Raw genomic sequence first — 12,132 nt, forward strand, 5'->3', positions numbered from 1 at the left:
TAGTCGTTTGTATCGAAACCAGGACAGGAAAATGAGTGAAAAGAAAGCTGCTGGAATTTGCTTCGCTGCGGTTTCGAACCCGCACCAGTGAAGCCAAGTAGCGGGTTTTGGGTCTGAATTTGGGAGACCTCTAGGTGTTATTTGCGGAAACAATCTGAACACAACTCATTCTCCCAATTACCTAGTGTGTGAAGAGACTGAAATCCACCCGAATTAAGCTATGATGACCAAGATAATTTAACCACAAGATGGCTAAAAGTCAGCCTTTTTCCCGAAACTTCTGCAGAAAATTTTTTAACCACAGTTCTTTCTACAACTTCTAAAGCTTAACAACCCAGAAACCACACGAAACACATTCCAAGCAAAACAATATCCCCATACTCATGCACTTCTATCTACCACTAAAGAAACACAAAACAAGAACATCGTGACTCAAAGAAAATGTGAGAAGGAACTAAAGCCGAGAACTGAGAAAAGATTAAGAAATGGAAACAGCAAGATCAGATTACCGTGAGTATCGAGAATTAGCGAGGTATGTGCTCCTGCAATCTTCTCTTGATTATCCTGTGTCTCACAACGCGGTAACTCCCTTGCTAATGGCAATATCCTTCAAACTATATCTGCACCAGAATTGCCCACAAAGATCGTAGCTTTTCCCAAGATTTTCTTGCCCGTTTTCTTCTTCCTTCTGCAATCACTCGCTCGGCTCTTTTCCTCCTCTACTCTAGCCGCTGCTCACTCAACCCTTTTTTTTTAGCCCAGCCGCCAACCTTAACTCTCATCCGACGTCAAAACCCTCCTCTTTCTACCTAGCTCTGCCTTTCCCTTCAGCCGTGAACAACCCCCATGAAGCTCTCCGCCGTTTCTTGGCTTTCTCAGCTTTGCTGTTTTCCTCCCGTAGCCTAACTCTCCTTATCAGCCGTCACCTTCCTAACCCTCTCAACTCTCTCTCGATTTTCTCTAACTATCCCCGCCGCTACTTCCTACTCCCCCCTCTCTCTTGCCGTATCCCTTTGCCTTTTATATGGGAACCTCAAGTCCCTAAAACCCTCAAAACTCATCTTGATGGCCCTAAATGATTCCAGCACCCCGCCCCCCTCCTAGCCATTGATCATGATTTTGAATTGGAGCCCTTAGATGGCCTGTACTTACCTCATCTTAACGGAGCCAGAAAACGCAGTAATGAAAATAGGCCAAATGCCAGAAACCGCAGAAACTATCTTTTTCTCTTTTTCCATTCATTTTTCTTCTTTTTTTTCTCTTCAGAACAGCCCAAAACCCGCTATCGGGTTTCCCTTTTTCCCTTTTCCTTAAATAAATAACAATAAACCTTCCTAATTTGAATCTAAAAATTTAAAGAATATTTTTTTGTGAGCAATTCTCTCTTTTTAAAATTAATAGACAAATAAGCAAAAATGACTAAAATTAACAAATAAAACTAAATTAGAAGATTTAATGTCCAAAATGCTTAAAAAAAATGTCTAAGATAAAATTTTGAGATAATTAAAACACAAATAGTAAATAAATAAACGAGTAAAAATTAGGTGTCTACACTAAGTTGGAAAATAACCCTTGTCGAACCTTGAATCTCACAAACCATCTTCAATGTATGCTCAACTTGATCATTTTTGGTCATGAGGTAAGGGTCCTCAAAGTGGTATGAAGTGTATCCCATGAAATCAAACTCTAGCTCGAACACACTTGCAAGGCACCAAGGCGGATTTGGTGATGTTGGAGCTTCATGTGGACTAAAAGCAAGACGAAAATCATAATGGTCATTGAGGTACTTGTTCTTTAAACGAACCCTTGGTACACAACCATCCCCAAAATGTGGAGTGTTCCCTTCAAGATGAGCTTGAATCAACTCCTCTTTGGTGTGGACTGATTTGGGTTGACATGGTTCCATGAATGGATACCAACGGGGTTTAACTGTTGAAGTTCCAACTCCATGGAGGCTTGCAAAGTCTACAATTGATTTTGGAATGGAACACACCAAGATCAGCTCAACTTGCCTTTGCTTGATCTGTATAAAAGAAGAAACACTAAACAAAGCAAAGGTAAGTTCGTTAGGAAAATAATAGGCCTTCACCGGGTTGCTCAAGATCAGCCCACTTTCTCTCTTTTCTTCCTTTTGACCACCTGTCTCATCAAATTTTTCCATCTCTTCTTCCAATTCAACAGCTGACCCTTTCATCTCATTGCTTTCAACTCCCTTGGGTTTTACCGCTTCAGGCACAATTCTCTCATCTAGCTTTTTCTCCATTCTATAACGTTCAAGCTCACTTTCCATGTATGCTAGATCAATACAAAGCTGGTCATACGTAAGTGATACAAGTGCCAAACGATGACTATTAAGTAAGAGGGAATACTTATTAGTATGTCCGACATATTTAACTTCTCGCCTCAACATCCATGCTTTGCCCAACAACACGTGTGTCACTTGAATTGGGACTACATCACACAACACCTCATCCACATATTTGCCGATTTGAATAGGTACAAGTGTGTGCTTAGTAACCCAAACATCACCATGAGGGCTCGTCAACTTGTACGGTTGAAGATGATCAATGGTTGGAAGATTTAATTTCTCAACCATGATAGCACTTGCAAGATTGACTTCACAACTCTCATCAATGGCCAAGCTACAAATTTTATCTTTGACACCGCAACGAGTATAAAACCAACCAAGTGATTGCGATGTGACGATGTCCAATTGCTCATCTAAGCCACGTAACGCCACTTCGTTGACTCCCTTAGGATCAGGAAGACAATGTTGTGAGTTAGCTTTTATGCGTCTTGTACTCGCCATGATGTATGAGGGAGCCTGCAAAAAATTAGTAACGAAAAGGAATTTTCCTCCCACACACAAGCTCACGTATGTACACTCTACTCTCGTGTATCACTCATCCTCGTGTGTATCACTCAAATAAAACACTCTAAGGGACTTACAAAATACCTTTACTTGTTGGTTTAGGTAGTTGAGAAATGCCGCTCAAGTCCAATAATTGTCACCACCTTTGCCATAAGAGTACCCAAGAAGGTAAGACACAAATGTGGGTGCAAAATGAAGTGAAATGGACGAATTTGGAAGGGATGTGGTCAGCAATGGTATGTGCGTCACAAAGAAAAGGAAACCCTAGCGTTCTAAAGTGTAGGAGTAGTTTCCGAAAGTGGATGAGAGAATATAGGAGAGTTTCCTAGAATGGATGAAAGTTTCCTAAAAATGGATGAGAGAATATAGGAGAGTTTCCAAAAATGGATGAGAGAATATAGGAAAGTTTTCCTAGAATGGATGAGAGAATATAGGAAAGTTTCCTAAAATGGATGAGAGATTATATGAGAGTTTCCTAAAATGGATGAGAGATTATATGAGAGTTTCCTAGAATGGATGAGAGAATATAGGAGAGTTTCCTAAAATGGATGAGAGAATATAGAAACGTGTTCCTAAAATGTAGGAGAGAATTTAGGAGAGTGTTCCTAAAATGTAGGAGAGAATGTAGGAGAGTGCCCCAAAATATAGGAAAGAATATAGGAGAGTGTCCAAGTGAAACAAAGAAACCCTAGCCGCAAGTAGACATCCTAGCCGCAAGTAGAAAACCCTAGCCGCAAGGATAACCCTAGCAAGAGAAGGAAACCCTAGCAGCCGTCACGTTATTGTTCTTGCTGTCCAAGCGACAACCAACTAACGAGACAGATTTGGGAGCAACGTTGAAACACCAACAACCAGAATTTTTGATGCAACAAACGACTCAAACGCAAGAAACAAGTTGTGGACAGAAATTATCAACAAACAGTAACACACCAACAGATTTTGTGTTCGGATGAACAGTAACGTGAACAGTGTCGGATGAACAGTAACGGTGAACAGTGACTTTTTTTTTTTTGGTAAAACAAGGCAGCGGAAACAAGGAAAACTAAGACAAAACTATGAATATAACGGAAGATACCTCCACCAAAGCTCTGAAGCCAACTGATACGTTCCTCGATCAACTTGTTTCGAGACACGTAGCACGTTTGCCCAAGGATCTAGCGAGGATGTCCAACGCTTGGAATTGCGGGATCTAGAACCAAACGGACGACACGATTTGATTCAAGATGGTAGGACGACGACTCCAATGAAGGTGGATACTCCACCGGATAGGTCGGTAGAACAATCTAGGACGAGACGCAAGATTGCTCAAAACCCTTGCCAGAGCAAGTAAAGGGTCGAATCTCTCTCTCAAGAAGAATCGAAAAATATGCAAACTTTATTGATAAAACGACTACCTAAAACCTTACAAAGCAAGCCTATTTATAGGCTAAGGGTTACTAAAACCCTAAGGAAAACAAGGAAGGGAAATTCGGCCATCTTGGGGTCAAGATGGGCCAGCCCATGCTCTACTAAATAACTAATCCAACTCTAAATAACTGGACTCTAACACTAAGGCCTAAGGCCCTATTCGGCCAACTCACTTGGAGGCCCACTTGACTCTTCATGGGTTTGGATCATGGTGTAGATAACTTGATTGTCTCCTTCCAAACCTTCAATATCTCTATGGACTCCATGTTGGTCTTGGACAATTCGAACAAGGGCTTGGAGGAATTCTTTGAAGAGCTTGGCTCGTGCATGTGTGACTGGGCCCAATGGAACTCGGATTGGGTCATTACTTGGGCTAAGGTCCGTGCACACATCAGTCCCCTCCACTTGAGAATGATTTGTCTTCAAATCTGGATGGAAATGAATGATACGAACAAAGGTTGGTAGTATGAATCCTCAAATCGAACGCCACCACACATTGACTTACATGTTTCTTGGTTAGTTTGAAAAATGCTCACAACCAGCCAAGAAAAACTCATGGCTTTACTCCAGTGGCTCCTCTTGTTCGTATCAATTTCCTTCGGATAGATAGCTTCAATCCTCAATTTCTTCCCATAACTCTTTCTAGATTTTGTCTCATGATTAATGGAATTATTTGAAATATTAGAGAGGTCTCTAAAGCCCCTAATTTAAGAAGATTGATTAATCGGTTGTATGATGCTAAGTTTGTTTCTATCTATGAGCCAAAGTCAGACGTATCTAAAATTGATTCCATTCAGTAGCGATTGTCATTGGATTCAATGGTTGTTAATTTGTTGGCTAATCTTTGGGTATTTTATAGTTTGCCGTTTGTATGTTCTATAGTAGGCAATTCTACCTAGCATATTTCCTTATTGATTCAGCATCCATTGCTACCTGGCCCTTTGATCTTTTCATTTGTCCGTGCTAAATATTCAATGGAGGAACAAAGGGAATTATGGTAGGCTTTACTAGCTGATAAGCCAAGTTCCCTTCCTTGATGTATTTGGGGCGATTTTAATGCGATAATGGCACCTCATGAAAAAAGAGAGGGTTGGCCCTTTACTACTTCTAAAGGATTGGAACTTATGTCTTTCATGGATGTGGCTGAAGTTTTTGATGCAGGACTTTCGGGATCCAATTTCACATAGTGCAAAAATCAGAGAGAAAGAGCTAGAATATGGAAGCAATTGGATAGGTTGCTAGTTAATGAAGAATGCTCGAACGTCTCTTCATCCATTTCTGTGGTTCATTTGGCGAGACATCCGTCTGACCATATGTCTTTGAAGGTTTCGTTTGCATCTTGATTGGATAATAAGCCGCAGCCTTTTCGGTTCTTGAATGTCTGGACTTCTAAACCATCACTTTTGGATGTGATTAGAAATGCTTGGCAACTAGATGTGAATGGCTCTTCGTTGCGTATTTTGTGCTCTAAATTTTTGGCTACAAGAAGGGTTATTCATGAATGGAACAAGCAATTTTTTGGAAATGTTTTTGAAGTTGTTTGAGTGGAAGAGTCTATGGTCTTACAGGCAAAAATTATAGTGGAGAGTGATGATTCGAATGAGGCTCAACAAGGCTCAAATGGAATTGTGACAAGCGCTTTTTAATTGACCAATTTTGAAGTCGAAAGCCTCGAGTGAAATGGCTTCTCAGTGAAGATCGTAATTCCAAGTTTTTTCCTGTGGTGGTTAAGCAGAGGAGAGTGTAAGGGATGATTCATAGAATCAAAAATTCAAATGGAACTTGGGTGGATGCTGATGAAGATATAGCGAGGCAATAAGATATTTTTCAGATTTGTTTTTCGCGCCTGCAAGTTCTTCTTCTGAATTGTTGCATCTAATTCCGCTAATGATCACGGGGGAGGATAATAGGCTCTTTGAGGATATTCCTTCCATGGCGGAAGTTCAATGAGGGGTGTTTGCAATGGATGGGGATAGTACGGCTGGTCCTAATGGATTTACGGGTAAGTTTTTTGTCACGACCCCATTTTCCCCTAAGGCGAACCAGAGGGGTCAACGGGCCGCCTGCCCAACTCTCGCCGGGACTCAGTCGTTCACTAAAGTCCTCAAATGAATTACCATATAAATCCCGATTATAACTCAAATATACATTACATGGTCCACAAATATACATCCAAGTCTCCAAAAATTACATGTCACAAATGCAGCGGAAACAATTCCAACTAAGCCATCCAGTCACGTGAATAAGCACAACAAGCCCTTGCGAAGCCCTACCTTCGCCTTGAGCCCTGTGGAGGGGAATAAAATAGTTTTGGGGTGAGCTAGAAGCTCAGCGAGTAACCAGAAAATCAGTAATCAAATCGGTTTAACAATATTTCTTTTCAATGATGTCATAAATCAAATGATAAGTCCAGAAACAATTACAACATTTACAAAACATTAAATATGGAGTATCAATAATTCAAGAAACATGTACAATGGAAAGCGATAGTAACATTCATGAAAAGATACGTTCGTTCTCCTGTCATTTCCTTTTTTTTTCATTTGAAATTGCATCATTTTTCCACCAACCTACAAAGGTAATACTCGAGTATACCAAACGTTCACCCAGGTCCCTAATCGCCCGACCGAGTCCGTTTCTGGCTCGAGACGACCGGTAACAAGGGGCAATGGCCAGTTCAGCCCAAAAGGCTTACATTCATGCGCAAGTAGCATTTAATCATTTATCATGAAAATTTCACATTGATTTAGGTCGAGTGCGATAAAATACACACTCGCCTAGAAAGCTCGTTTTGGAAATCATTCAATGCACGTAACACGGTATCAATCAATAATACAAGTCATGAAGTCAAGGAAATATATCAAACAAGGAACACTTTCATATAAACACGCATGATATGCAAGAAAACAGTTCAAAAGTAGCTTTGGAAACAGTTCAAAAGTAAATAATGTAAGAAAACATTTCACAAGTACTTTGGAAATAGTTTAGGGTCACTCACCTCCATGGCTCAGAAATCATCCATCAAATATCATTGCCTTGCTCAAATCCAAGTCTTAAATCACAAACTCAATGCAAACGAGTTCCTTCAAAGTTCGGACAGCACTTCCCCTGAATTTGTTAACTTTTCCAGCCATCATGGCTTCATTACTTCCTCAAATCAGTCCCAAAGGTACACACACAACAACAAGTTCATCCAATAGCCATTCAGCAAGCTCCAAGTAGTACTAGTACAAGTCCAGCTAGGGAAAAGTCCGGAAATGAAAGTTTAGCTCAAACCAGAAAAACAGTTTTGACGTCATTTTGCGGTAATAGTATCAAAGGCGCTACGATTGTCGGATGAAGGTGTAAGACCCACCGTTTCGAAGCTAAAAAACAGGGCTACAGCAATGTAGAAGGCCACTCAGTCCAAATCCTAGCATAACTAGGTCAAATATGCAAGACACTATACCAGAATCACAAAACAGGATCACAAACCGTATTCTAGTACAAACATCATAACTCAGCCTAAACAAGTCCAAATCCAGAAATTCCAAAGGCATATGATAGCTAGGACATCAAGGTACATTTCATCAGAAGACCTCAACACCCAAATCCAAACCAGAACCGCAATTGCAGGTTTACAAATCACACTATGCTGTAATTAGTCCAACTCAGTCTATACAGGTCCGAATGCAGAAATTCCAAAGGCATATGATAGCTAGGAAATCAAGCTACATTTCATCAGAAGACCTCAACACCCAAATCCAAAAAAATTCCAGTCAAAACAACCCATTTCAGACGCAGTTCTAACATCCTGATGAACCCAGAACAGCAATAGTAATTTCGGCTTATCTCATTCTACACTACTCCAAATGACCTGAAATTTTACAGGCACTTCAAACACATCAATACCTACAACTTTCATGTTTTAAGCCAAGGCCAATTCGGCCTTTATCTAGGACCTAAAATTTCGGACAGAATGAAGAACCAAGAACCCTAATTTTCCAGAATTTCTTCCAAAACAGAAATTGATTGCAATTGCCAATCATTTACACTTACTAGAGTCATTCTAGGCCATTTCCAATCATCATACAAGGTCACAACAACATGATCACATTAAACCAGAAAATTCATCAATAAATTGAAAACTTCACCAATTCATCTCAAACCAAGAAATAAACCACAAATTTCAGCACTTTAGCCATCACTAAGCACAACTTAAGCTTCATTAAGTATAGGAGGAAGTTCATTCACCACTCACCTAGAACACAAGAGAGGGAGAGTTGTAGAACACCTTAGCTTCCTTGGACACTTCCACAAAAACACTTACAAGCACCAAATGGAGGGATTTTATGGAGTAGAAACAAGATCAAATGGTTGGATGATTACACTCAAGCAAGATGGAAGCAAGAATCTTGGAGAGTTTTTCTTTCTTCTTAGCTAGAGAGGTTCGGCCATATGAAGCTTAGAAATGAAGATATTTTGGTCAATTTTTGAAGTTATTATGGTAAATGGTAAAAGGTTGAATAGTAAGTCAAATGTCAAGACTAAATCTAATGGTGACACTTGTCACCTTTTTGGTTCAAAACTTATCTTTTTGTCTCTCCAATACAAATATCTTAACACATTGTAAAATAATATCACTTAATACCAAATTCCAACAAGTTGTCAAAAATATAATGCATTTACCGCACTTGCGGGTCCCACGTCCAAAATACGCTTTTAATTTCTCAAAAACTAACCGATACTAGAAAAATCATTTTAAAACTATCTTTGCTCATAAACTTTATCTGGAGAATTTTTCTAATCAAGAAAATGTAGAAAAGGCGGGCGATTAAAAAAAATAAACCCTAGAAAATTAGAAAATTTTCCGGGTTCTCAAACTCTCTTTTTTTTCGGGGCGTCACATTTTTTACTTTTACGTGGGTGTCATTGCTCATGATATTTATAATGCGGTGTTGAGTTTTTTCTGTAGGGCAAAGTTGCCTCGTTTTCTTACCTCCACCTCTATTGCTCTTATTCCAAAAGTTATGAATCCTCAGGATTGCTCTAAATTTCGGCCTATTAGTCTTTGCAATTTCTTTAATAAAGTATTGTCCAGAATTTTGGTTGATAGAGTAGCTTCTATTTTGCCAAAGATTATCTTAGCCCAACAGACTGGTTTCGTTAAGGGCCATAATATAACAGAAAATTACTTGCTAGCCCAGGAAATTATGTCGGGTATTGGGAAAAAGTCTAGAGGGGGAAACGCAACTTTAAAGCTGGATATATCTAAGGCATATGATCGTGTGTAATGGTTTGATATTATTAGTGTCTTATGGAAGTTTGGTTTTGGGGAACGATTCCTAGATATGGTATGGCGACTGGTATGTAATACGTGGTTCTCGGTCATTATCAATGGTATATCGTATGGTTTTTTCAAGTCTAGTAGGGGTCTTCGTCAGGGAGATCTGTTATCACCTATATTATGCGTTATTGGGGCCGAGGTTCTTTCAAGAGGTTTGAACAACCTTGGGTCGCAGTCTGGATTCATGGGATTTAAAGTACGAAATGGTTGTCCTCCTGTGACTCATTTGGCATTTGCTGATGCTGTGCTTATATTTGGTAATGATTTTTCTACTTCTTTAAAAAAATATTATGCAAGTGTTGGATCTGTATCAAAAACCTCTGGACAGCTGGTGAATGTTCAAAAGAGTGGTTACTTAGTGCATCCACCTTTGTCACCTACTCGATGAAGGGTGGTTGAGCGTGTCACTAAGTTTTCTAGACAGTTTTTTCCACTTGCTATTTAGGCTTTCCTTTGTATTTTGGTCATACTATGGCGAGATGAGCCAATCCATTCTGGGGAGAATTCTATCTTTTCTTTCTTCAGGGGGAAGATAATTTTAATTTAGCATGTTCTTTCGTCTATCCCAATTCATTTACTATCCGTTACTGTGCTGCCCAACTCTTTGTTCAAAGTTATAGAGAAGGTTTGCTCAAACTTTTTGTGGGGATCAACAGATGAAGGATTGAAGTTTCATTGGATGCGTTGGTCTCAATTATGCTATTTGCTTGAGGAGGGAGGAGCGGGCTTTCGGAGGCTTGGGGACATATGCACAACTTTTTCTTGTAAGCTATGGTGGAGTTTTCATATGGGTTCATCTCTATGGGCATCTTTTATGCGAGCAAAATATTGTAGGGGAATTCATCCTTGCCAAGCGGATTTTAATCCATATGCATTAGCAGTCTAGAGACGAATGTTGAATGTTAGCTGACAAGTTGAACTATCTATGTTGTGGTTGGTACATAAGGGGTACTGTCATTTTTGGTATGACAACTGGATGGGTAGTGAAGCTCTATTTCTCAAAACACCTGTTATTTCGAATCTATCCTTTTGGGATTTCATCCTAAATGGGAATTGGGACTCACATTTTCTTTCTCAAGTATTACCAAAGGACATCATTCCTTCTATTTTAAAACAGCCGGTTACTTAAGGAGGACGTGCGGATGAGGTTGTTTGGATACCGATGAGGTCTGGAAAATTCTTATTATCATCAGCTTTTTAAGAGGTTCGTTAGGCTCGCAATACTTCCATTGTATTTCACATATTTGGCATTCTCGAATTCCATTGAAGGTGTCCTTTTTTATGTTACGACTTTTGATAGGGAGGCTGCCTTTGGATGACACGCTATGTAAGCTTGGAATTCACTTGCCTTCAAAATGCTTTTGTTGCTCATTAGCATCTGGTGAATCTATTGAACATGTGTTTTCTATGGGTTAAATTGCGATGGAGGTCTGGAATTATTTTGGGAGTATGTACGGTTTACTTTGCTCGGCTTCTACTTTGCGAGCTCGCATAGTCGCTTGGTGGTTGTCCTCGTAAAAATCAGATAACAGGTGTTTTGTTTTTACTATTCTTTCAATTTTTATATGCTAGCATATTTGGAAGGCTAGGAATAAAGCAGTATTTGAAGGTATCAAGCCACGTAGTGAAGCAATTTGTCAAGCTATCTTTCTGGAGGTCAAAACGGTTGTTGAGATTCAGTTTAAGCAAGCTATTGGAGTGCAAACCTTTCATCAATTCTATGATTGGTCTTCTCAACCATCAAGCTTATTTGGCTTCCAATTTGTTCGTTGGAAGGCAGATGGAGTTGAGGTGTTGACACTAAATACCGATGGGTGTTCTAAGGGGAATCCAGGAGTGTGTGGTGGTGGTGGTATTCTATGTGATTCCACTGGTCACCCTTTAGTAGCTTTTTCGTATTTTTTTTGGGAACCCTCTAGTTTATGCATAGAAACCTTGGCTCTTTTGACTGGTCTTTAGGTGTGTATCTAGAAGGGGTTTGAAAATGTTTGTGTGCAATCAGACTCTTTGGTTTTAATTGGGATCCTTTAGTGGCATTTGCATCGTCCTTGGCATATTCGCAGAAAGGTACGATAGATATGGCAATTGGTTACGAACTCTTCTAGATTCTCCCATTGTTTTAGGGAAGCTAACAATGTTGCTAACATATTGCCCAATGTGGGCATTTGTCATCCCCAAAACCATATTAGAATTTATGAGCATCTACATATGTTTCCAAAGTTGGCTCGAGGGGAAATCCAACTAGATAGATTAGGAATGCCTTCTGTTGGGAAGATCAAGCTCGTCTAAAATGTGTTTTCTTGACATTTTCATGTTGATACTTGAGGTAAGGCCTAGTCCCCCTCTTATAACTTTGTTTTCTATAAATAAAATTTGGGGTGTCGGCTGTCCCCATATACGGAGTTAGCCAAAAAAAAAAAAAACATATGGAGAGCCAAAAATGGGAAAAGAAGTTACTAACCTTCCCCAATGTTTGTATTTGATTTTGAATTTACACCAACCCTTTCTATAAAGGTAAAAGTAGACA

This window comes from Coffea eugenioides, unplaced genomic scaffold (genome assembly GCF_003713205.1).
Source record: "Coffea eugenioides isolate CCC68of unplaced genomic scaffold, Ceug_1.0 ScVebR1_173;HRSCAF=691, whole genome shotgun sequence".
Classification (NCBI taxonomy): Eukaryota; Viridiplantae; Streptophyta; class Magnoliopsida; order Gentianales; family Rubiaceae; genus Coffea; species Coffea eugenioides.